Here is a 26,102-nt window from a genome sequence, read left to right on the forward strand (position 1 = left end):
GTTGTAGAATCTTTTCAGAGAGTTCAAAACATTTGAGTTTGCATTTTTCTAATTTTTCCTCCATTTGATATCAATTTTACAAGTTCACATGTTTGAATTTAGAAAGTTTCTTGAAATCTTTACATTTCAGCCCCTAGATCTAACACTTGGGTCCTTTTTATTTGCAAATATGCCCTTGGTCGCCGGAGCTCGAGCAGAGCTTCCCTTGCCAGCGATGTTCCGGCGAGGATAGGCCTCGGCGGCGTGTTCTGGGTAGGGGATACGCAAGAGGGACTCCAAGCGCACCTTCTGGTGCTCGGGGTTGAGGTCGGGGAGGATAGGAACGGCGGCTCGACGTCGGGCGGCGGCGCACCGGCGGCGGAGTTGACGGCAAAGCTGCTCCGGTGGCTCGGGATGACTTGGCGGCGTCGGCGTCGAGGGTCCTGGCGGTGGTGGCGCAGGGGACGATCTCACGGCGACGACGAGGTGGCGCGCAGGGTAGGGGGCGGCAGCGTCGAGGCAGACGACGACGAAGGGGCGGCGGCGCAGGGCGGGTTCAGCTCCGTTGAGGAGGAGGCACGGGGTCGTCGAATGCGGCCGGGGCGCGTTGTTCCAGGCGGAGAGGGCGGCGGCGTTGATGTGGAGGTGGCGGCGGCGTTGAGGTGGAGGGGCGGCGGCGCACCTGTACGGGCGCGGCCGTGCGGGGGCGTCGAGGAGGAGGCGCTTCGGTGGAGGAGTGGGCAGCGGCGGCGTCGAGGATGCGCGGCGATGGACGACCGGGCGGCGGCGGTGGACGATCGTCGGAGGGGCGACGACGGCGTCGAGGATCGGGGGCGTCAAGAGGGCCGGCAGTGGAAGGGAGAAGTGAGGAAGAAGAGAGAACATGGCACACTTTTTATACTATCGAGCCTTTGGCACCGGGTGAAAACACCACCCGGTGCCAAAAAGGTCCTCAGGCACCGGTTCGAAGACCACCCGGTGCAAATGGAGAGCCATAGGCACCGGGTGGAGATATCACCCGGTGCCAAAAGCCTCAACGAGCGGGAAATGAAAAGGGCCTAAGGCACCGGTTGGCTCTTTTCAGAAGTACTTTAGATGTTTTGCCGCCTTGAAACTTGAAATCACAACATAGCTCAATAGAAAGCCAAAGATATTTATTCGCCGCGACCCGGGTTCGACTCCAGGTCACCCATTTTCTTTTGTCCAAAGACATTGGCACCGGTTGAAAATGTCAACCGGTGCCAATAGGTTTTACTGAAAATTGCATAATACATCTTTTAAATGCACAATAAATTATTTAAATACATAATAAATCAGATAATTGCATAATAATTCTTCTGATTACTTAATAAATCATTTAAATTCATAATAAATCAGATAATTGCAAAATAAATCATTTAAATGCATAATAATTGCATAATAATTCTTTTAATTACATAATAATTCATTTCAGTGCATAATAAATCATTTAAATCCATAATAAATTAGATAATTGCATAATAAATCATTTAAATGCATAATAAATCAGATAATTGCATAATAAATCATTTAAATGCATAATAAATCAAATAATTGCATAATAATTCATTTAATTACATAAGAAATCATTTCAATTCATAATAAATCAATTAATTGCATAATAAATCATTTCAGTGCATAATAAATCATTTAAATACATAATAAATCAAATAATTGCATAATAAATCATTTAAATGCATAATAAATCAGATAATTGCATAATAAATCATTGAAATGCATAATAAATAGTACAAATGCATAATAATTCTATTAGTTACATAATAAATAATTTAAATGCATAATAAATCTGATAATTGCCATAACAATCATAGATAATCATTAATATCATGTTCACGGGAAATATTACAAGACATAATCATTCAACTAAGGGAATATTAACGATGGTTCGGTTTACAATCGTCCCTTCATTATGATCATGACGTGCGTACGGAGCCTCCTCTTCGGCTAAAAGAATACTTGTGTCAACCTCCACTGCGAACGGAATCATATCTTCAACCTTATTGTATTCTTCTTCATCTGTGACATCGTCGACTCCCACAATTTTCCTTTTTCCTGCCAGAACAATATGGCGGTTTGGCTCATCTCCGGCACCTACAAATCTTAATTTATTCCTGGACTTGTCCTTTCTCGATTTGCTAGACATGTCCTGCACATAGAAAACTTGAGTGACATCTTTAGCTAGGACGAATGGTTCGTCTCGATAGCCAAGCTCTTTGAGGTCTACCGTTGTCATTCCGTACTCGTCGATATCGACACCTTTTCTTGTGAGTTTAACCCATTGACAATGAAATAGAGGTATTTTCAACGGCCCATAGTCGAGTTCCCAGATCTCTTCAATGTAACCAAAATATGAGTTCGTTTGGCCACTAGAGTCGGTGGCATCTATACGGACACCACCATTTTGATTGGTGCTCTTGTTATCTTGGGCTCTTGTATAAAATTTGTAACCATTAATTTCATATCCTTGGTACATCAAGATTGAATTTGCCGGACCCCTGGCCAGCCAAGCTAGCTGCTCATGAATTTGATCGTTAGCCATGACTTCCTTCTGCAACCAGGTGGCGAATGTATCGTTATGATGTTTTGTAATCCATGTCTCAGACTTCAAAGGGTATATACTTCGCACAATTTGCATGTGCTCCTCCTTGTATGGAGCCACCAAGGCTGATTATTGCAGAACTGTGAGATGTGCTTTGCTCAACGTGGCATGATCTGTGGCATTTACTGATTTTCTTCCAAGTGTGCACTTTCCAATCAGCCGCCCCTCATGACATGATACTGGAATCCCAATTGGGCAGAGTTCTTCCACATAGTCAACACAAAACTCAATGACCTCCTCTGTGACGTAACCCTTCGCAATGCTTCCTTCTGGATGAGCCTGATTACGAACGTATTTCTTTAGGGCTGCAAAGTATCATTCAAAAGGGAACATACTATGAAGGAAAACAGGATCGAGAATGCCAATCTCTTTGACTAGGTGAACTAGAAGATGCATCATAATATTGAAGAATGATGGAGGAAATATCTTTATGATTGATTGTAGCCTGCTTTGGACAACATCCTCTTGTAGCCTGCTTAAACTCGATGGATCGATTGTCTTCTGAGAAATTGTGTTGAGAAAGGCGCATAGCTTTATGATTGTTGCTCGAACATTAGCTGGTAGAATACCTCTAAGTGCAACTGGAATCAATTGCGTCATCAACACGTGACAGTCATGGGACTTTACGTGTGCGAATTTCTTCTCTTTCAAGTTCAGTAGCCTCTCTATATTCGAAGAGTAGCCTGATGGGACCTTGATACTGTTCAAACAGTCGAACATACTTTACTTCTCTTCCTTACTAAGAGTGTAGCACGCAAGACCTAGATAATGACATCCTTTATCCCTTTTTTCTAGATGTAGGGTGGCCCGTTGTTTCATACGTTGAAGATCTTGCCGCGCTTCCAATGTATCCTTTGCCTTACCATAGACACCAAGGAAGCCTAGAAGGTTCACACAAAGATTTTTTGTTAGGTTCATCACATCAATTGCGTGACGGACGTCTAAGACTTCCCAATAAGGTAACTCCCAAAAAATACTCTTCTTCTTCCACATAGGTGCACGTCCGTCATCACTCTGCACTGATCTACTGCTGGGTCCTTTTCCGAATACTACTTTTATATCTTTGACCATTTCAAACACCATTTTCCCACAACTGGTGCCTAGGCTTAGTACGATGATCTGCCTTTCCATCGTAGTGAGCATGCCTCCTCCTTAATGGGTGCTTGATCGGAAGAAATCGACGATGACCCATATACACGATCTTCCTATAGTGCTTGAGGTACATGCTGTCAGTTTTTTCTAAACAATGGGTGCATGCCCTATAACCCTTATTGGATTGTCCAGAGAGGTTACTTAGTGTTGGCCAATCGTTGGTGGTTACGAAAAGCAATGCACGAAGGTTAAATGATCCTCTGCGTGCGCATCCCACATACGAACACCCTCCTCTTTCCACAATAATAGAAGATCCTCAATCAGTGGTTTCAGATACACATCTATATCGTTACCGGGTTGGTTCGGGCCGGGGATAAGCACCGGCATCATAATGAATTTCTGCTTCATACACAACCAGGGAGGAAGGTTGTATATACAGAGTGTCACAGGCCAGGTACTATGGCCACTGCTCTGCTCACCGAAAGGATTCATGACATTCGTACTTAAGCCGAATTTTATATTCCTCGCATCATTTGCAAATGTTGGGAATGTTATGTCCACTTTTCTCCACTGCGACCCATCAGCGGGGTGTCTCAACATATTGTCTTGCTTACGTTCTTCTTTGTGCCATCACATCAATTTAGCATTCGTTTTGTTCATGAACAAACGTTTCAGACGTGGTATTAGAGGAAAATACCACATCACCTTGGCAGGCACCCTCTTCTTGACACGCATCCCCTCAACGTCGCCTGGATCATCTCGAGGGATCTTATACTGGCTTGCGTTGCATACAGGGCATGAATCCAAATTTTCATACTCACCTCGATATAGGATGCAGTCATTAGGACAAGCATGTATCTTCTGTGCCTCTAATCCTAAAGGACAAATAACTTTTTTTGCCTTGTATGTTGTCTCCGGTAAGGTGTTACCCTCAGGGAGTAAGTTTTTTATAAGTTTCAGCAACTCCTCGAATCCCTTGTCTGACAAACCATTTGATGCCTTCCATTGCAATAATTCCAATGTGGTACCCAACTTCTTTTGGTCTTGTTTGCAATCAGGGTACAACAATGTTTTGTAGTCCTCCAACATACGCTTCAGATCTCTCGATTCCTTTTCTGTTTCGCAACCTTCCTCAGCTTCACGCAGCATCTGACTAAGATCATCTTCTACAACGTATCCTTCAGTATCTTCTTCAGGCTCACCCATTGCAGTGTCATTGAAAAAGGAATTATAATTGGCTGCAAAGTCAGGAATCCTGTCCTCTTCTTCTACATTATTTTCCAGCACAATTCCTCTTTCGCCATGCTTGGTCCAAACATAGTAGTTCGGCATGAAACCACTATTGAACAAGTGACGATGGATAGTTCTTGATGATGAGTAATCCTTCTCATTCTTATAGAATTTGCATGGACAACGAACGAAACCGCCATACTTGTGTTTCTCGGCCGCTTCTATGAATTCATGCACGCCATCCATGAACTCCTTTGAACGCCGGTCGGCCATGTACATACATTGCCGACTCATCTGGGTCCACAATACATTTATATACATCATTGTACTGTACAAATAGTTCATTCATACTATCATTACGGACTTGGGCTCCAACTTCACAGGACATACTTTCTGGGAATTCTATGGAAGAAGTGCCATTGAGGTCAAGTACGTTTCAGTGGCTCACCAGCGAGCCAATGGCCAAGTCGAGCATGTCAACGGGATGATCTTGGATGGACTCAAGAAGAGACTCTATATATGATGCTAACAACAAAAAAGGAGGCAAGTGGATCCAGGAATTACCACTTGTAGTCTGGGGGCTTCGTACTCAATGAAGCAAAGCTACAGGACAGTCACCTTTTTTCCTTGTATACGGCTCTCAAGCTATCCTCCCAGTGGACATCATATGGCAGTCTCCTCGAGTAGAGATGTACAACGAAGGTGAAGCCAATGAGTCCAGGATGCTAGAACTCAACTTTGCAGAAGAGCTACGGTGTAATACTCTAGCTCAGTCCCCTCGATACCTACAAGGCATGAGGCGTTGCCACGATCGTAATATCCAAAAGTGATCGTTCAACATTGGAGATTTGGTCCTGCGCCGCATTCAAGATGAGACAGGGCTTCACAAGCTTAACTCAAGATGGGAAGGTCCCTTTATTGTGGCCAAAGTTACAGGCCCCGGTTCATATCGACTTCAATACTCAAATGGCCAGGAAGTCCTAAACTCTTGAAACATCGAGCACTTACGGCGATTCTATCCCTAGAGGATATGTAATCAATGACTTTAGTAGCTGGGCATTGCCCGCTCATATAATAAAGTTGTCCTCGCCAAATAATTTTTCCTCTCTGTTTGATTGCAATGTAGGATTCGGGGGCTTATGCCGCGAGTACTAAGTTTTTGCTAAGTCAACATAAAACTCACAACTTTAACTCAAGGGCCTGTCTCACAGCCACAAGTTTCTGTTGATGCAGTTACCTATATGCCCACGAGGCTAAAACCTACGAAGGACATCTGCTTGGGCTCCGAATACTGGTCATCGACTAGTATAAGCGAGAGACCACTCTAAGTACTAGTCATCGACTAGTATAAGCGAGAGAATAGTCTCCCTAACAGAAGTGCAAGCACTTAAATGGACTCGGCTAAAATGCCAGAATAAAGGCAAAGCTCCCATGAATTGTTGCATTTATGAAAAAGCATGACCAAAACTACTTATTCTTGTAAGACCTAGGTCTACTCGAGTTCTACTCACAGGAAGTAAGAATCCAAAAGCAACTTGATAGGCAAAGAAAGAGTATTCACACAAATATTACAATTCAAGAGCAATCATTTTGTGGCATGACCATAAAACTACTCCTGCACTAAGTTCTCAATAATCTTCTGCGCAATTGGCTCCACTTGCACAAGATATTCTTCAAGTTTTTCTTTAGTGCAGTCAGCAGCCATCCCAGCAGATAGTCGATCAAGGTCAGGTTTCGGCCAGAAGGACTTGAACAAACCAAGCACATGAGCAACATAGGTCTTGGTAGCCTCAGAGACATAGCTGGTGCTCCACGAAGCTGCTCCAGTAGAGACCTCTCATCGGCTGCCTGCTCCTCTACAAGATCCACCATGTCGACTACTGCCCTTGCGGCTTGCTCCAGGTCCTCAATCTTCTTGGCCATGACAGTTTTTTCTTCAGACATCGACTTGACCTGTTGGAGGTTGTCGAGAAGCTATTGATCATATCCAGCAAGTCTCTTCTCCAAACACTCCACGTCATCTAAACAACGGTACACAAGGATCTTTAAGTCAGTCATCAAATCTTCTTTAAACCTTAGAGTATTTTTGAGCTCTGTGGGAGAGAAGATATACAGAAATTACTCGACAAAGCAAGGAAAAGACAGAACTGACAGATTACAAGGTTACCTCAATGCGCCTTGGTCACAGACTTCACTTTGTCATAAAGATCAAGGTTTTCCTTCATCAAGTTCTCGATTTATTTCTTCAGTAGCAAGGTTTCCCTCGTCCGCTCAGCCTTGACTTGATCGAGCTCATTACGAAGATCGACATTTAGTCGAATCTTCTCTCAAATCTGCTCCTCCTTGGCCAAAAGAATGCGAGAGTCTTCAGTTACTACTCCTAGCACATCAAATTTCTTCCTGGAGAGATTGGCCTTGATCTGCGGTTTTAAAATTCAGTCAGTTTCAAGCAAGACAACAAGTCGATAAGGCTGGATTGGGCATAAGGAACATATTGTTATATATTGGTACATATTCATGAAGGTCTTCTGGAACTCCCTTAAAGTGACATCAGAGACTGATGGATCATTCAACATCTCAGTAGTAATTGTGTACTTGGACTTTGGGGCAAGAACCAGGAGACTAGGTGTTGGCCCCCCTCAGCACCTTCAGCTTGTTGCTCTGCGGCAGCTACCAACAGGCTATAATGGACTAGCAGAAGAAAAAGTACTCAAGATTGAGGAAGGCAAAAGTTTTCACCTGCAGGCTCTGCAGATGAAGTCTTGTTGGCAGCAACATCTTCGGCGGGATACTCGACTGGTGAACTTGGCTCTGGAAGTGTTTACTCAGCCTCGGCACCAGCCATTAATGTTGCAGTTTTTGGCCCTTTTTCCATCTCGGGGGCTGGACTAGATGAGGTTGGCTTAGACTCGTCCAAGCCCAGAGGTGAAGAAGTCCTAGAAGATGAAAACAAATCAGATAATAGTTGAGAAATACATTACTCAAAGTAGGGGTTTGATAACTTACAAGACGGATCTCCTGACAGCAAGCTTCTTCACTCTTAAAGCTTTCGGCTTCATGACGGCCACCATGGTCCCCGCTGCTGCCGGTGCTTCAGCTATGGGTTCAGTCACCCTAGGCGTCGAGCTTTATGTAGCAGCAGGGTCCAATGGGATGGCATCAGGAATTATGGACTGAGGCGGAGGAGCTCCAATGCTTTGGGAGGATGGGTCTACAACAACAGCAGACTTGAGTCTACCTGTTGTAGCATCATCCCCGACAGCTTGTTCTTTAACACTAAGCTTCGAGTGCTTAGGGTTGGAGAAATAGAAGGACTAAGAAGGAGAAAGAAATCAGCTTCGACGTCAAAAACAGAAGGATTTAGAAGAAAAGCTAGTGAACTACTCGAAAAGAGGCAGTCGACAAAGGTAGATTATGTTACCTATCATTAGATGAAGCAATGTCTGCATTGCGTTTCCTGACAATCCTTGGCCCCTTGGGATGGCTGGGTAAGGAATCACCAACAGAAGTCACCTCGACTTCTTGTGAGGTCTTCTGACCTGCTTTACCAAGTAGCTCTACTAAGGTGATATCATCATCGGAAGACCTTAGTAGATCTGATGAAACTGGGTCTAAAGGAGGGCGGTTGACTTGAGGTCTGGCATACGCACTTAGCTTGGTGTGATCTAGCTGAATGGCTTCTGGCAGAGGAGGAGAACTCCTATACAAAGCAGTGTGGTCCTGCATAGATTTAAACAATCAAATACAACTCTACCAAGTTGACAAAAGTACTCAAGCGCTTCAGATACTTACGGGAGGAGGAGGATTACTGGCAGAAAAGAGTGTTGGAACGAAGGGCACAGCGTCTACATCAAGTAGTACACGCTTGACACACATCAGCGCTCCTTCAGTCGACAATTCTTCTGCAAACATCCGCGAGGATCTTGAGTGGCAAGGTACTTGAACCTGAAGTTACACCTCTGTTGTAGAGGCTGGACTCGACGTTGAAAGAAAGAAAACAAGACGGACGCCCCAGTCATGCCTGTTAGCTTGTGAGCTTCAATTAAGTTGAGGAGCTATTTAACTTAGCTCATCTCTAAAGGGCTGAGTTTTCCAGTTTTTTGTGGGAGAGAGGGCTTATGGGTCTCAATATAAAACCATTGATCTTTCCACCCAGGAATATTGCTAGGGAACTGATACTCGATGTACTGAGTTCCATGTTTTTGTCTTAATTGGATTCTAGCTCCCCCGACTACAGAAAGATTATCTTTGGTGGGTTGTGGCTTGACACGGAAAAGATGACAAAACAAGTCCTAGTGGAGTTCAATGCCAAGGAAAGCTTCACAAAGATGAACAAATACGACAATATGAGCTATGGAATTGGGGTTAAGATGATGAAGTTCAAGCCCATAAACATAAAGCAGCCTGTGGAAGAAATCAGAGGCGGGGAGGGCGACTCCCCTCTTGACAAAGTGGGAAAACATGACAATCTCGTCAATATTTTCTTGAGGAAAACATTGATGATAAGTGGGACGCCATTTGACGAGAGAGCGATCTTGAAGAAGACCTTCAGCAACAAGACGATTAAGATCGTTGGTCGAACACTTACTGTAAGACTAGTCACTGGTGACCTCACGGGCTTTCTCCTGATCCTCCTTCTTCCCCTTCTCCACTTGTTTCTTGTTGCCCATCCTGAGTGTCACGAGGCACTTCACTCGCATGCGCTCGGGGGCCAAGGATGAAGGGAAGCAAGGGCGCAAGGGGTGGGTAAGGGAGATTGGAGGGAAGAGCAGATTCGGCTTCACCCTAGACCTACTTTGGTGGCAGCTAGAACAAGATGCTAATGAGAAGGTGTAAAGTAACCCTAATTAACCGCACAGTTTAATAACCAGCGGATAAGGGAATCTTTTCACTATACGGAAGTTGAAGGGGTAAGATTCGTCTTGAGCGGTAATTTAGGGTTTTATTTGGACAGTTATTTGTTTAGGCCATTTTTTTCAGGGATCTAAATCCCAAGAAAAGGGGTTTTCGAATTTCTGGCCGAATTATCTTATTTTAACCATCATGATAAATTTTTCCCAACATATTTTATAGAATGCATGCCACGATTCTTTGGATCCTTTCTCCAAAACCTTGGGATTTGGATTCAAGGCTTGAGGGCTATGGGATAGGTGTCATCGACTACTTATTTTTCAAATATGTTTGAAAGATAAGAGAAGAAGATTCAAGACTAATTGGACCCTCAGCCTAAATCTACGATTCAACCTAAGGCTCGGGGCTACTTCGTACGGAGTGCGATTTTTCAATCGCACACCATACACGAAGATCAAGATCTGAAGATTTTAAATCTACTCGAGCAAGAGCATCACACAGTCTCGAAGCATCTAAGTCAAGTAGTCCAAGAAATCCTTCAAGATGGAGCTTCAAAAGAAGTCGAAGACTACTTCAAGAGTACTCGAAGACCTGCTACACTCGACTATGAAGAGCTCGGGGGCTTGTCAGACCTGGGGCCATAGGATAGCTTACGTGGCACAGATTTGTACAAAATATGGGATAGGGCATGTCCTATACCTGATGTCATGTAATGTACTCGTCGATACAGAAGGAAACTGATCGAGTAGTACTCGATCAGGACTCCTAAGCTACAATCAGACTAGGATTCCATGTAACCCTGTCCTCCCAGAGTATATAAGGGCGGGCAGGGACCCCTTCAAACACAATCAACCTTCAAGGCAATACTTTTACCACTAACATGTCTCTAGATTTCATACTTTTATGGCCATAATCATGACAAAATCATTTACACTGATGAGATTCCATAAGTTTTGTTGTTTATTTGATCTCAGGAGCTCACTATGCAAAATTCAGCCAATTTGGGTGAAATCCCAGGCCGGCCGGCTTCCCCTAGGCCGGCCGGCCGGCCGGCCTCGCACTGAGGCCTTTTGGGCCCTAACTTCACCTGCATGCAGAGAAACACAAGTCCAGATGATCCCCACCAGCACTTATCAAGTCGATGCATCCTATGGTCTAAAGGCCTAGGCTACGGATTGAAGGACCCATCTGCAGTGCTACCCTTATCTTTTGGCTCAAAACCACCTCCCTGGACAATATGCATGCGTTGATGGACAAGTCAGTGCAACGGAGGGCTGAGCCGAGTCAGAGCCAAGCCTACCGGCCTTGACTAGGCCAGCCGGCCTCTAACTTCCTTGGCTCGGCTTTGACAAGTTTAACCTCTACCGACTTCAGGAGAAGATCCGGAGTGTCCACAAGAAATACGGTGCCGAACGGACGAAACCCTAGGCCGGCCGACCTGGGTGAGGCCGGCCGGCCTGCTACTTGGGAGTTATGCGACCAACTTCACGTGACGGTTACTCTATCGGTTAGCTTCACTTCCAAGCTAAGCATCTCACCTTGAAGGCCTATAAAAGGAAGCCTCCACATCCATTCAAGAACACACCATCCTTGGAGAGAAGAAGAGTTTCAAGATGTAGTTGCTCTACCTAATTGTAGATTAGGGAGAGTGTGAGGTGATAGTTTGGTTGAAAACCAAGCTTGGGAGGAGAGCCATGTTCCTCAGTTCGACTCCAACTTTGTAGCCACCTCGGGGGAATAAAGAACTTTGAGTAAGTTCTCATCTTCCTTCAGTGTCTCGCTAGCTCTTCTCTTTACTTTCAGTAATTTGTCTTTTCACTTCCTTTGATCTGCGGGATCCCTTGTCTGCATGAGTTAGCAAGCCTGCTCATTTGGGGTTTCTTCTAGCCTTGCCGGGAGGTGGAAGTCAGTGACTTGATAGTTTAGGTGTGGTGCCTGGGCTGGATAGTTACCTTGGGTTGTGTTCCACCCCACGGAACAGTGTGGTAGGCGGCAGGTGGTGACAGCCTTGTCCGTCCTTTGTAGTCCACCACGTTCGGGTGTTTTCATAGCAGTAGTAGCAGGTTGACGTTGGGTCCCCCTCTCACCCCTTTCTGAGACCCTTCCTCTTCCGACTGCCGAAGCAGATCAAGTTAGTGAATAGCAAGTTATTTGGGTAACGAGTTGGATAACTGAAGTTAGGCCTTCTACCCTCGTACCTCTTCTCCTCTGGTGGGTCTGGTTGAATAGTTCTAGGCTTGGTCACGTCTGTCGTTCCTTGAATTCGATATCTTAGGCTTTACTCTCCTGGTGAAAGCTCCATCGGTCTCCGTGCGCTTGCGGAGTGATTCGTATAGACTAAGGAGTGCCAACAATCTTTCTGGCGCCGTTGCCGTGGGACGGTACCAACACTAGTTTAGAGCTTTTTCAGCTACACACCTTTCCACCCTACCACATGGAGTTCGCTCCTAGTTATCCGGCAGTTCCATCTCATGAGTATTTGGAACTGCCACCATCTCACCACCCCCATATTATCTGATGGTTACGAGATCATTCCCAATCTCGTAGCCATGGTTCGTGCATAGTCTTTCTCTAGAGAGAAAGACAATAGCCCTATGCTCACCTGCAGGAATTCGAGGAGATTATTCTCTTCTTACCATACCCGGTATGCATCAAAACACCTTATGGTGAAAGCTCTACCTATTCTCCTTGATGGGGGAAGCGAAAGTTTGGTCCGACCGGAAGGCAGGGGAAGTTGGAGGAGATTGGATTAAGTTGAAGGATGAGTTCTGCTTGTTCTTCTGTGATCAAGGTGCTCGCACTCTGAGTTCAACTGCTGACATACCACCATGGTTACAAGTTACCTGGAGCAACGTGGGAATATTTCCGCAGATAGCGACCTCTAGGTCACCTCACGGTATCCCAGAGGAAGCGCTGATGCAACACTTCGTTGGCAAACTCAAGCTGGAGAGCGCGAATTCCGCCTCTGAGGATGCCGGAGAGCGAGTATTTTATGGATCTCACCTCCAAGGGATCAGTCATGACCAGTCTTTGACGGTCCGCCCGAGCCAACTGATCTACCCATTGGAAGGCAGCAAGTTCGTACCCTGACAGCTGCGTCCTACCCACCTCCATCACTCATAGAGAAAATCACCAAACCACCCAAAGTCCACAGATCATGAGCTACTCATCAAAGATACGCAATTGTTCATCCCTAATCTCTTCACAGGAGAGGCTCGGCAATGCCGATGGAGCAGAAGTGCATATGCTCAAGGTCAGAAGCATTCATTCCAGAAGCCACACCACAGATTGAGGGTCTTTCTGCGATTATGAGCAAGAAATGGATAGAGGAAGAAGGGGTCAATGAGTTCCAAACATTCCTCTGCACTATTGGGGACGCTGGACCGCAAGAAGTCATCTACCATCCGAAGGCCGGGGTGGAACCCCTGTCCTCCTCTCATAAGCACCTGAAGAGGATCGACGGCCAGATTGTGGAGGGCAAAGGGAATTTTTCATGTTGTGTCCCTGAAGATGGGGCCGGGGCAGAATCCCTGTCCTTCTCTCGTAAACCCCTGTCCTTCCAAGTTTGTGACTAATCCTGTGACCTCGCCAAATGCTCCACATGTCCTTCACTGCTTGCACTTCATCACGGTTTGGGTTCAAGAAGATGACTGCATCATCGGCATAAAGAGAAGTACACAGCTTTGCTGTAGCCAGCAGCAATGGAGTAAGGATACCATTCTGGATCGCAAGATCAAGCATATTTTGCAGTGGGTTGATGGCAAGAATGAATAACATAGGTGATAGTGGGTCACCCTATCTCACCCCTCGCTTATGACTAAAACTACTGCCCTGACTACCAGTGAGAAGAGCTCTTGAAGTAGCTGTACCAAAAAGGATAGAAACCCACCCACGCCATCTTGGCCCAAAGCCAAGAGCCTACAGTACCTCAAGCATGTACCTCCAATTGATGGTGTCAAAAGCCTTTTGTATGTCCAGTTTCATGAAAAGGGCCGGTATCTTCATTTTTTGGAATGTCCTCACTGTATTTTGGATGTACAAAAAATTATCCTAGATGCAACAGTGTTTGATGAATGCACTCTGGCCTTTGGAGACCAAAGTGTTGAGATGAGGAGCGAGTCTATTGGCCAATAGTTTGGAAAATATTTTGGCAATACTGTGAATAAGACTTATTGGTCGGTAGTCTTCCACTTTTGTGGCGTCCATCTTTTTTGGAAGGAAAAAATATTGGACGAGTTTAGTAGACTGAATCCTTGTGCATTCATGTTATGGAGCTGATTAAATGCGGCTGTAAGGTCATATTTGATGATCTCCCAACACTCTTTGAAGAAGAGTCCAGTGAACCCGTCGGGCTCAGGTGCTTTGTCCCCCGGTATTGACTGGATGGTTTCCTTGATCTCATCTAGTGAAAAGGGTGCCTCGAGTGAAGATAGGTCATGTGGTTGATAGCCGAGGGCATCCCAACGAAAAGTGGCCGGCCTGATTGTAGTGGTGCCAAGGCGCTGACGGAAGTGTTCTGTAATGGCATTCTCCTTATCATTGTGTGAGAAAGCAATGCCATTATTAGTTTGCAGACAGCGGATGTAATTTTTCCTTGACCTTGAATTAGCACGTAGCTGGAAAAACTTCGTGTTTGCATCCCCAAAACGAATATAAGTGAGGCGACGCGTTGTCTGAATCTTGCTTTCTTAATGAGGTCCAGGCCAATGGATCGAGCTTTGAGTCGTCTCAGCAGGTCGAGTTCATCTTGTGTGAGAGTTCTTTCTTCTTGTGCAGTCTCTAATCAATGGATGATCTCTTTGACAATTGCTAGCTGCAGTCTAGTATCGCAGATTTTTTGTTTTTTTCCAATGCCTGATGCCCTTGATAGTGCGTGCCAATTTGATGTGCAGGAGTTTGATGGGTTGTAGTGAATTCACCGGCTTATTCCAAGCCGTTTGGACAGCCTCAAAAAAATCCCTCCATTCTGATCCAGAAATTTTCAAATTTGAAGCGATTGTTCGATTCCCGGCTTAATTCACCTTGAAGCAGTAGTGGTGTGTGATCAGACATTAGCGAGGGTAAGGAGTGGAGGTAGAAGGATGGGAAAAGAAGTTCTCAATCCTAGGTGCAAAAAACCCTATCAATTCGTGTTAGAGTTGGGTGGTTTTGACCATTGCTCCAAGTGAACCAATGACCATTTAGTCGGATTTCTTTTAGATGAAGATCATCAATGGTTTCCCTGAAGCATCCCATTAGGCGTCTGTTGAGGTTTGTGTTGTTTTTGTCTGCAGCTTGGTAGATAAGGTTGAAATCTCCTATCACCAACCATCTATCATGCTCAGGGGCTGCAATGTCCTTCAGTTCTTGGAGGAACAGAAGTTTATCCATATCTGCTTGAGGTTCGTAAACCACCGTGATCCACCATTCTGCGTTGTCAGCTTTCATTGTGATCATGGCCGTAACATTGCTACAGGTGACGCTCACATTTAAGAGGGTAATGTAATCCTTTGAGTGTGGCGGAACCGCCCAATTTATCCTGGCTTAAGAGCGTCCCATCATCATTTAAAGGGATAATCCAGTCAACGCTCGTAAAATGGAATAAAACAGGTAGTCTGTCGGGCTTCACCCGAACTTTCCACCATTGTCATGCATACAGGATCACTTAGCATAGAGCTTTGGATATTACACACAGGCATTTATTGTAGAACATAAAACTAGGAAAGTGTTATTACAATATAAGAACAAACTTAGTGCAAACCGACTCTACAGAATTTTTAAAGAGTACACCTACAGTCTTAGGGATATTGCCAAACAAGTTCATCTATATTACGAGTTTATAAAACATTCAGAGAGGTATGGACTCAACATACTCTCTGAGTCTTGGTGCTTCATTCCTAAGGCTCCTCCGGCGGTACTGCTAAAAACATTTAAGCAAAAATACTGAGTACAAAAAGGTACTCAGCAAGACTGACCCAACTAACTGAAAATAAATGTAAAGGATCAAGGAGTATGCAAGGCTATTTAGAGTGGACTGGTACATGGTTCAAAAATTTGGACTCAAAATAGTAACTTCCTAAACTAAGACTCATATACTGATACTAGACTTGAGAATAACCCTAATTCGTAGTCATCATTGTAACTCTAGGTTCACAAGCAACAACTTTTATACTGGTTGCATTGTAATTAGTTACGATGTTTAAGCGAGATCAAACGGCATTCATATCTGAGAATTGCGGCGATTCGAATCGATTTACATCCTGCAGGAGATAACTGGGCACACGTCATGTACAACATCCGGTTTGCTGCACGCGGCAACCTTTCACGAGGAGGATACTAAACCCTGAACCAAGATTACCAACACCCGAGTTTGCACCCCCGGGAAGGACCCCCCGTCGGGCCTGATCTCAACACGGGTTTTAGGCTACGACCTCGCCACCTATATCCACGTCGAGTGGGGTACAACTTGGATCAAGAATTTCGGTCAACCAAGCTACCGGGCTTACTGGTTCCATATGTCAGCATATGACCAGCTTGTTCAACGTCTAATCAAGGTTAAACATACCAAAGTTCCTTATTCTTTCTTTGAAAAATGAGGACAGAGCCTGAATTCCTCCTCTGCTCTGTACTCAACGACCACCATATCCGTCATCAACCATTGTCTTGTTTCATCAAGTGAACCTCTGAGTAATATCTAGACCTTTGTTGCTTTTAGTGTAGGTTTCTTTTAGACACTTTGGTTTGATCTAACTAGTTGAGAAGGTGGCAAAGATGTCCTTAAATCAAGGCAGTTGAACATGCATCAAATGGGTTTCAAGCAACTCCGAGTCTTAAGCATTCACATGCAATAACATGAAATAACAACAATAAATAAGAAATTAGTAGGTGTAGATGCTCCAGTGCTTGCCTTGCTTCGATTCGGAAGGTGAAGCTTCAACTTGAAGTTCTCGTACGAGTTTTATCCTGATCAACTTCCTTTCTCTTCTTCTGAAGCCTCGAAAGATGGCTCGACGAGCTTGACTTAGATGACCTCGACTTCAGGTTCTAGTCGCAATGGGATGCAAAATTAGTGCATGAATGCAAAGCATTTGGAAAAATTGAATTACAACTTTACACATCCTATAAAGTTGTAATCCAACACCCTAACACACTTATAAACTCTACCCACATAAAGCTTAACCCACCATTTTCGTAATTACTAACCTATCCTAAGCATTTTCTTTTATTAAACAAAAGGGTTTCATAATTAATTTCTAATTCAAAACCTAATTCCTATGAATTATAAAGCATTTATGATTAAATAAAGCATTATTCAAAGTTTATACCTTTTATAATTATTAAGTACTTATTTAAATACCTTACATAAAAGGCATAGAAATAAATACTCAGTACTATTATTATTTTTCCTAGGGTTTAAAACTTTTAATGCATAAAAGAAAATAAAACAAACCTAATAAAATTGGTTTAATTATTTTTTGACATTTCTACAACTTATAAGCAATTTTGGAAGAAAACAGAATTTAAATCTAATTTCTAATAAAATCTAAATATTTTTTCAGAAAACCCCTCTAACTTCTCCTCCTTCACTACTTGTCTTAACTCTTCTTTGTTTGACTTAACCCCCCTCACTTTTCTTTTCTTCTTCCCTCAGGTCCTTTCTTCTTTTCCCCTCACGGAAGACCTTCTTCCTCTGTTTTCCCGTGAAACAGAAAGTGGCGGCGCCCAGGCAGGCCGCCGGCAGCGAGACTCGCCGGAGGCCGGCCCTGGCCCACGGCCTTCTCCTGTACCTTCTCCACCGCTCGGCCCTCAGAACAACACCCCCCCCCCCCCCCGGGGGGACCTGCCTCACCAGCGGGAGCACGCTCGCCCGCAGCAGCATGGCCGCGGCGCACGGCGGCCAGCCGCGCCGAGGGCTCCCGCCCTTGACCAGCTGCCCAGCAAGCACCTACGCGCCTCCAGGAACCTACGCACCTACTCAGGTTGATGCCAAATTTCAGAGTGTTCAGCACTCTCGTTCAAACAAACCATTTTTGGGTCCAAGGATTTCCAAATTCTGTTACCAAACTATTCAGTCGGATAAAACCAAAGTTTCAGCTCTTACATCCATCTATAATTTATGTTTCATCCACATCCTTTTATTTAGCCTCTAACCCATCCAAAAACAGCCTTGAACAGGTGGGTTTGAAACAATTTCAGGGTTGTTCAGTCAAACTGCCCCAAACCTGCTGATTGGAAGCCAAAGATCTCCACATTTCATCACTGAACATGGAAATAGGCCCAAATAAAAGTTGTAGATGGATCATCCAGCTAACTTTTTCGTGTTGTACACTTTCCTTGATTCGAGCTCTAACTTGTTCAAAAACAGCTCTGAACATTGCTGTTTGCAGAGTTAAAATTGAATGTTTCTGAAACTGATTCTTGCAGTGCATTTTTCTCCAAATTCTTCCACTGAACTTAAAAATCTCCAAGAAGAAAAGTTTTAGGTTTGACAATTCTCTACAACTTTTGTTTCAGACACTTTTGCTGATTTGGACTCTAACCTATCCAATTATTGCTCTGAACCGATAGTGCTCATGCTGTTTTTCTGAATATTCAGCAAAAGCTCTTTCAAACTACACCTTTTTGGATTCAAATTTGACTAGCTTGCTAAACTTTTCTCATGAGAATAAATACATATTTGCATAGTCAAAGTTTGAAGTTTACACATCTTAAAATCTTTTCTTACTCATATGCACTTGAAATTTGGACATAGACTTATCTTCACCCTTTTATTATCTTTTTTTATCTTCATAGCCACTTGTTGTGTAGAAAAGTTGGTTTTCTATTTTTTAATAACTAATTAAGACATATTTGTTAAGTAACTTACAAAACAAATTATCTTATATACCCAAATAGATTTTTTACATGTAATAGACAACATATAAGTTTTCATGTAGGAGTTTCAAGAATTTTTGAATAGATTTGGCATATATTGTCAATTAAATGAATTTCTTTGTGCTTTTCGAAAGTAATTTCAAGTTGAACTATGTGTACCTCCAAAAAAATCAAAATTTTATAGAAATTTTATATTTAGACTCATATGTTCCATTATAGCCCATGTGCTGGAGATGGATGAAAAATTCAATTGTCTTCTAGGGACAATTCAAACTCCTATCTCCAAATGACCACATAATAATTAAAAAATATCTAAATTTGGTCAAAAAATTCTACAAGTTGACATGTGGATATAGTTTTGGTCCATAATCTTTCTATAAAAAACTTAAATGGTTTCGAAAGAGTGAGACAATATATTGTTCACAATATATTATACTTCTGGATTGAAAAGGAAACGATGGATTGTATATCTGCTCATTGTACAACCATTTTACAAAGTATAATAAGTTAGCGTTACCCAAAAGCAACTAGGCGCAGCCCAGTGGCAACGCGATCAAGTCTTGTCTCTATGATCTGGGTTCTAATCCACAATACTACCTCTGTGTTTCTTTTATTTTCGAATTAAAACTTGAGAAAGTTAATGTATATATAGGCTAATACCAAACTCTAGCAGAAGTGAAGGAGCAGTGAAGTGGAAGGGTGCTAAGATTGTTACCTCCGAGACCCTGCCTCTCTCCTTTTGAGGCTGTTTTCTCCACTCCGCTGGTGTCCCCCCCCCCCCCCCCCCCCCCCCGCTGGTCCTCCTGTTGCGGGCTGAAGTTGGGCTTGGCGCAAAGAGGAGAAGAGAGGAGGCCCGAAGGGCAAAAACGAACTCGGCCCAAACACAAGTGAAAATGAGCACGAACCCTTGTTTTGTTCCAATTTTTTTACTACAGCCAAGAAAATGTTGAGGTGGGTCACAATGGTTTTTTAGATAAAAATAATGAGCGATTTTCTTATGCTACATAAATTTTAAAAAGTAAAGAAAATTGGATTTAAGCTTGTACAAAATATTATGTAGCAACTTAGATGCTTACGTGAACTCGGTATGTTATACTGATTTGTGGGCTCATGTTAACTATAACGTATTTTTCTTTATCACCATTGTCGTTTGAGCACAATATTAAATCTGTGACCATTTCTATTTTTATTTTATGATGTTTTCAGAGCTTTGTCACAGAAACTGAGCCCAAATTAGATCCCGTATGGCCTATTTGCAAATCTATGATAAAAATTCATAAATCATCATAGATCATGTCTATTTGTGACGGTTTTCATAAACGTCACCAAAAATTCGTCATGAATTAAAGGATTTTTTTTAGTGAGCGTGGCTGCTCTTCGTCGCGCCCCGTATCGCCGGCACCCTGTACCTGCCGTTCCCGGCCACCACCATCCTGCCGTCGTACACGTTCGACGCCGCACCGCTCCCCCCTCGCCCAACGCCCTTGTGGCGGCCGACGTCGTACCAGCTCTCGACGAGCATGTCCATGACGCAGGCCACGTGGAGGCTGTAGCTCCGGCACTGGCTCCAGTAGCTCCAGCTGCGCCAGCGGTGCCTGCACCGATGGCACGCCGCACCGGCGGCCCAGGAGTCCGGGTGCTAGTACAGCCGCACCCCGCCACCGGCGTCGAGCGCGTGCGAGAGCGTGGCGCAGCAGGGGTGCAGGTCAAACCCGCACGCGCGGCAGTGGTGGACGTACCCGGCCACGTCGCGGCCGCACGCGTTGCAGTACCGGGCCCCGCCGCGCCGGGCGCCCGCGGGAGGAAGATGAACGCGCAGCGAGGGTAGAACGGGGGCCGCAGCGGCGCCGGCGGCGGAGAGAGCGGGAGCGCACACTGGCGGTGTAGGTCGTGGACTCGTGGTCGCAGCCCGGGTGTCAGGGTGTGGGCACCGGAACCGCGCACTGATGCCCACCTCCCGGCACCCGTCGCATAGGGGCGGAGCTGCAGCTTCCCACCGGGGTCCGCCGACCCCGACGAAATCTGTAAAATACAATGTAAATCACTGTTCATAATTGTTAATAGTGCTTAATGACCCCATCGTTTGGTAGACAAGACCCCGTTGAGCTTGTGGCATGGCTTCGCCCCTGCCGTCGCACTGGAAAGGCGTGTCCAGCTGCTTCAACAGGAGACGGTGCTACAGGTGACTGAAATGGGCTACCTCGTCGTACCTCATTGCTGCCGGCGCCGGGTAGAGGCTGGCACCCTCCTCCCGATCGGACTAGAAAGGGTTGTGGCTTTGCCGCTTTGGGCCCGTATTCCACATCGTAGTATTACAGTTGATGTAGACTTTAGTTCTTAGGATGAGTAATAATTGTTGTAATAGCTAGATGTATATATTTTTTTAAGCAACATAGATAAGACGAATCCATCGTTTCATTATTTTCGTATATGTGTCATGGTCTACAGCCCGTTGTTGCATTTAGTATATATTTTGGACTTTCTATTATTGTGACGCTATTATTCAAATAGTATATTATTTTGGGTATGAAAATGGAACTATTTTTTTATATATTTAGTGTGGTGGGAGGAGGGCTACAATTATTTATTCAGGATGGCTAAAATAATAGTTCTTATTATTTTGGGTATGAAAATGGACCACGATGCTGTACCGGAGGTTCCTCTTGCTCACCTCCTCGACTCCGGCCTTGACCTCCCTGATCCGTGCTGCGATGCGGTGCCTATCGCTCAGCCAGCCGGCGGCGGTGGCCTGGACCCGGACCCACCGGCAACACCCTCCGGCGGCGAGGTCGAGGGCGAGTGAAAGGATCGTGGCCCAAAAAGGAGGGGTTGAATTGGGACTTTTTCGAATTTCTAACTAGTCCTTAACCTAGACTAGTATTGCCCAATCTATAAATTCGAAACCTAGTCACTATAGCATGCTAGCAAAGGGTCCTTAAGTAGGTAAACACACTATCATGATCATTTTACCTAGATGGATGCACACTAGCAAGATCAAATCCTAAGTAAGAGCTCACGCTAACAAGCAAGTTGTCCTAGTCAAACTACAAGCAAGAAGAGCAACGGAAGGAATTAAATGCTTGAAGTAAAAGTAAAGGACATGAGACAACAAGATTTTTCCCGTGGTATCGAGGAGTTGACGCTCCCCCCTAATCCACGTTAGAGCACCCACACAAGGGTATAGCTCCCTTGCTCCACCAAGAAGCAAGTGATCACTAAGAATGCTCCTTCTCCATCTCCGGAACGGCGAGCTTCACACCGTGTACAAACTTCTCGTCTTGGGGCTCCCACAAACTCCAAGAGCTCACCAAGAACCTCCCGATCACCAAGACCGGCTATGTGCCGTCAAACACCAAGAGTAACAAGTTCCTAAGCCTTCACTTGACCTACACTCAGTTGGCCCTAGCTCAAGCACACTTGCTACACTTACAAAGGATGGATTCTTCAAGGTTGAAGCACAAACAAAATGCTAGATCTTCTCTTGTTTGCTCAAAGCACTTTCTCTTCTTCTCAAGGGTGGCCTCAAGTATTCAGGGTGTCAAAGGCGACTGAAATGAGCCATGGGGTGCCCTTATATAGAGTGGAAGGAGTTGCATAGCCGTTGGAAGTCCAATGCAGAAAAACCGTGAGCACCGGAAGAACCGATGGGTGTCTGTTTTGAGGCGTCGGTTCAACCGGTCTCTCTGTGTCCCAATTGTAGCCGTTGGAGTTCTGACACAGTGTCCAGGCTTGCTTCAATGCACCGGTCCATGCTCCGTAGGGGCATCGGTTCAACCGGTGCTGAAGAGGTTGACTGATCCATTCAAACAAGCTCTCTGGAACATAGGACGTTCAATGCACCGGTGCTTTGATTCCGAAGCGTCGGTTCAACCGGTGCTGAAGAGAAGTTGAAGTCCACCAGAACATGCTCTCTGGAACAAAGGACTTTCATTGCACCGGTGCTTTGATTCCGAATCGTCGGTTCAACCGGTGCTGAAGAGAAGTTGAAGTCCACCAGAACATGCTCTCTGGAACAAAGGACTTTCATTGCACCGGTGCTTTGATTCCGAAGCGTCGGTTCAACCGGTGCTGAAGAGAAGTTGAAGTCCACCAGAACATGCTCTCTGGAACAAAGGACTTTCATTGCACCGGTGCTTTGATTCTGAACCGTCGGTTCAACCGGTGCTTTACTTGATTTCTGCCTTCATCCAGAGAAGATAGACCGACAGGGCATCGGTCCTTCCGCCAAGCATCGGATGCTCCGACGCTAGGGCACCGGTTCAACCGGTGCTGCTGTTTTTCCTGGTTTTCAGCTGAATTGACTTGGATTTCAATGTAACTTCAATTGTTTCTTCTTCCAAGTGTTGTGTTAACTTCTATTGACTATCTTGAGCTGTTTTTGATCGAGTGTGCAAGATTTTTAAGGCCAACTCAATTTTGATCAAGCTACTAACTCATGAACCCCTCTTAATAGTACGGTCAAGAACTAAAAACTATAAACCCTATCTAAATCAAGTGTCCTTCATCTCCTTGTGACACTTGAGACTAGAAAGGTCCTTAATCTTGAAATTGAGTCCTTGGCACGCATGATTGTTTCGAATTGAGGGGTCTCTTTTCACATTTTATATGGGACTAAATCAATCATTAATTTTTCCTTCAAAACATACATTAGTCGCATACGGTTGTCATTAATCACCGAAACTTACCATTACATCTATCGACCTAGATGCACTTCAGCGAGGTACTCCTGGAGGCAGTCCTCGACGTCGAAAGCCAAATCGCGCACCTGCTGCACCCAGACCTTGACGACCTCGTTGCGGGCGCGGTCGCTGGTGTCGGCGGCGCGCAGGAAGGCCTGCATCATCTCCAGCTCGTTGGCGATGAAGGACACCTCCTGCCGGACGCCGAGGACCAGCAGGCCGTGGTTGGCGATGGCCTGCTTGGCCACGGGCAGCACCGTCTCCAAGGTGAGCTTAGCCAAACTCAGTGCAGTGCCCTCCATTGATCGAGTAATAGCTAGCTTGGTGCTGGACTGGATTGGTTTCTACCTGGCATTTATACGCGACCGATGGAAGTGCTTTGCAGAATTTGCCCTGTTTAAGACGGATATTTCCAAGCAGTTGCAGCAGTTTTGCACGGAGTACCGTGAAATTCCTGCATCTGTTCGCTGCAGTACCCTTGTGGAATCTTGACCCGGTTTACTACATACGGGGGCATTTTTTTTCTTTTTTTTTGTTTTGATCTAGACACAACACGTAACACTTATCTCTATGAACTGCATGTACCCATTTCTACTTCTATGATCATCTCTGAGAGATTGAGCTTTGATCGAACCGACATAATTTCTCTAACATTTTTCTCACTCGATTCGCTGCAACCAGCCAACAGTATTTTTCTCTCATACCAAACCAGCACAGTCAGCAGTACTTTTCTCTCATAACAAATCAGCACCAGCCACCAGCCATAGCACAACGAACAGAAAAAAGTACTGCTAGCTGGCTAGTGCTGGTTTGGTGTGAGAGAAAAATATTATTGGCTCATTGCAGCGAACAGAGTGTATAAGAAAGCCTCGGCTATCTGTGCAAGCACGAGGCATCCACGTCGTTCAAAATAATTCAAACGGTCCGATCAATGTTGTACGCTGGCGATTCGACGTTCTTTTCACGTTCATTACCCGCATGACTTTGCTTTTCTGGTTTCCTCGTTCACACACCGTTAATATCAGTTTCCCAAGACTTTTATTGCCCACCATTCATGGAGACCTGCCCACCTCCCTGTTCATACACAGAGACATGTCCAAGCGTTGTTTCCACGAAACTTCGTTGCTCGCAGGAAGTGCTGTCCCTCTGTAGGGCCCGTTTGGTTCACACTAGGAATAGTAGCACACTAGGAATAATAATATTTTGACTACTAATTACAATGTCAAACAAAACTAGTTTACAAAACCAACTCTATAACCTCCACGCTAGGAACTTTGAAGAATCTAATGATGTCTTTGACCGCGTGATTAGAGAATAATACTGTAGCATCACTGTATCCAATCATCGATTAATTACCGTCATTAGGTTCGTCGCGAAAAGTTACACCCATTCCTGAAATTTTTTTCAAATAGACTTTATTTAGCACTTCATACATGTGAGATTTTTTTTCGACTTGCGTGCGCTAAGGAAACTGGAATCAACCAAACAGGGCCTAGGAGAAACGTGACTTTCGCCTGTTTACGGCTAGCACACAGCGGCACAAGTTCCAAAGAGTGTGAAATCGTAGAAGGAACCGTAGATAATGATTGTCGTTTGTATGGCCAATACTAGCACGGTTTTCTAACCCTATGGTAAATTTTTAAATTTACATTTTATTATTTTAGCCACCTCTTTACCTTAATTATAATATTAATACTTCTTACATTATAATATTGTAGAACATCTCGGTCCTATGAATGAGACAAGCCACTCCAATGGCCATATGTATATTTTAGATTTCTATTCTAGACTATAGTCCTGTTTGTTTCAGCTTTTCTAGACTTCTGGCAGCCAACCAGAAGCTCGAAAGTTAAAACAAACAGCCTAGCTGTTGAGCTGGTTTTCGGAAAGCTGGAAAGTTAGCTTATGAGGAAGTGAACTGAAAGCTGAAAAGCTTATTTCTGGTGGCTTTTTCTGGTTTTTGGTGTGCTAAGAAGATAAAAATTTATTACAAAAACCAATAGCAAAATGTCAGCCAAAAAGTCAGAAAGCCAGCTTTCAGCTAAAATCCAGCTTTCTGCAGCTCAAACAAATAGACCCTATGAAGCAGGATGCCTCCTCTCCTTTTATGAACAAGACAAGCCACATGTAGAAGTCTTTTGTTTCCCTTGACTAACATATGTATGTTTTAGATTTCAATCCTAGAATATGAAGCTGACAGCTACTCTTTCAACAAATGCTAGATTTCATTGTAATATAACCGCAAGTGCTAGAACTCCTTGTCAAGAAGTCATTTGTCCTTCTCAAAAACGTGGTTCTATTAAATTTACAAATTATATAATTCAAACTAATAATTAATTAATGAAGAAGTTATAACAGAAAAGAAATAAAAGCAAGCAATGATTTCTTGATTCGTCAATCGGAATCCTAATCGGAACCCGAACAAATCACTCAGAATCTAATCGGAACCCGAACAAATCAATCCGAATCCCAATCAGAATCCGGACAATCAATATATCACATGGTCACAGCACGGTTTGTACACAAAATGAAAGAGCAAAAAATTAGTAGTATAATGTAGATCTGGATAAAATTTATATTAGCCGTACGGTACTATGCTAGTAATAATCGCTAAACTGAAAACTGAAAAGTGTTTCCTTCTTGGTTCGTCCGTCGTGGGAGCCGAATTTGGTCCGTCTTGGTACGTTGTGGCCCCATCTCCGGCTTTTTTTTATCAAACATACCTGCATTACTTAAGGCAAACGTACACATACAAACCCCTATAGGCACATACTAGCAGG

The 26,102-nt window shown here is 44.4% G+C and overlaps 1 long non-coding RNA gene and 1 pseudogene across 1 annotated transcript; both read right to left on the reverse strand.

Moving 5' to 3' along the window:
* Nucleotides 1–6,400: 6,400 nt before the first annotated feature.
* LOC120713910 lies at nt 6,401–9,743 on the reverse strand. The gene is made up of 7 exons (XR_005691318.1): nt 9,528–9,743; nt 8,732–8,841; nt 8,590–8,659; nt 8,361–8,478; nt 7,946–8,253; nt 7,107–7,875; nt 6,401–6,960 (listed from the first exon to the last, which is right to left on the reverse strand). It is a non-coding gene; the product is annotated as an uncharacterized LOC120713910 (long non-coding RNA).
* A 10,257-nt stretch (nt 9,744–20,000) lies between these two features.
* Nucleotides 20,001–20,858, reverse strand: LOC120713221 (annotated as a pseudogene).
* Between the last annotated feature and the right edge of the window lie 5,244 nt (nt 20,859–26,102).

This window comes from Panicum virgatum, chromosome 6K (genome assembly GCF_016808335.1).
Source record: "Panicum virgatum strain AP13 chromosome 6K, P.virgatum_v5, whole genome shotgun sequence".
Classification (NCBI taxonomy): Eukaryota; Viridiplantae; Streptophyta; class Magnoliopsida; order Poales; family Poaceae; genus Panicum; species Panicum virgatum.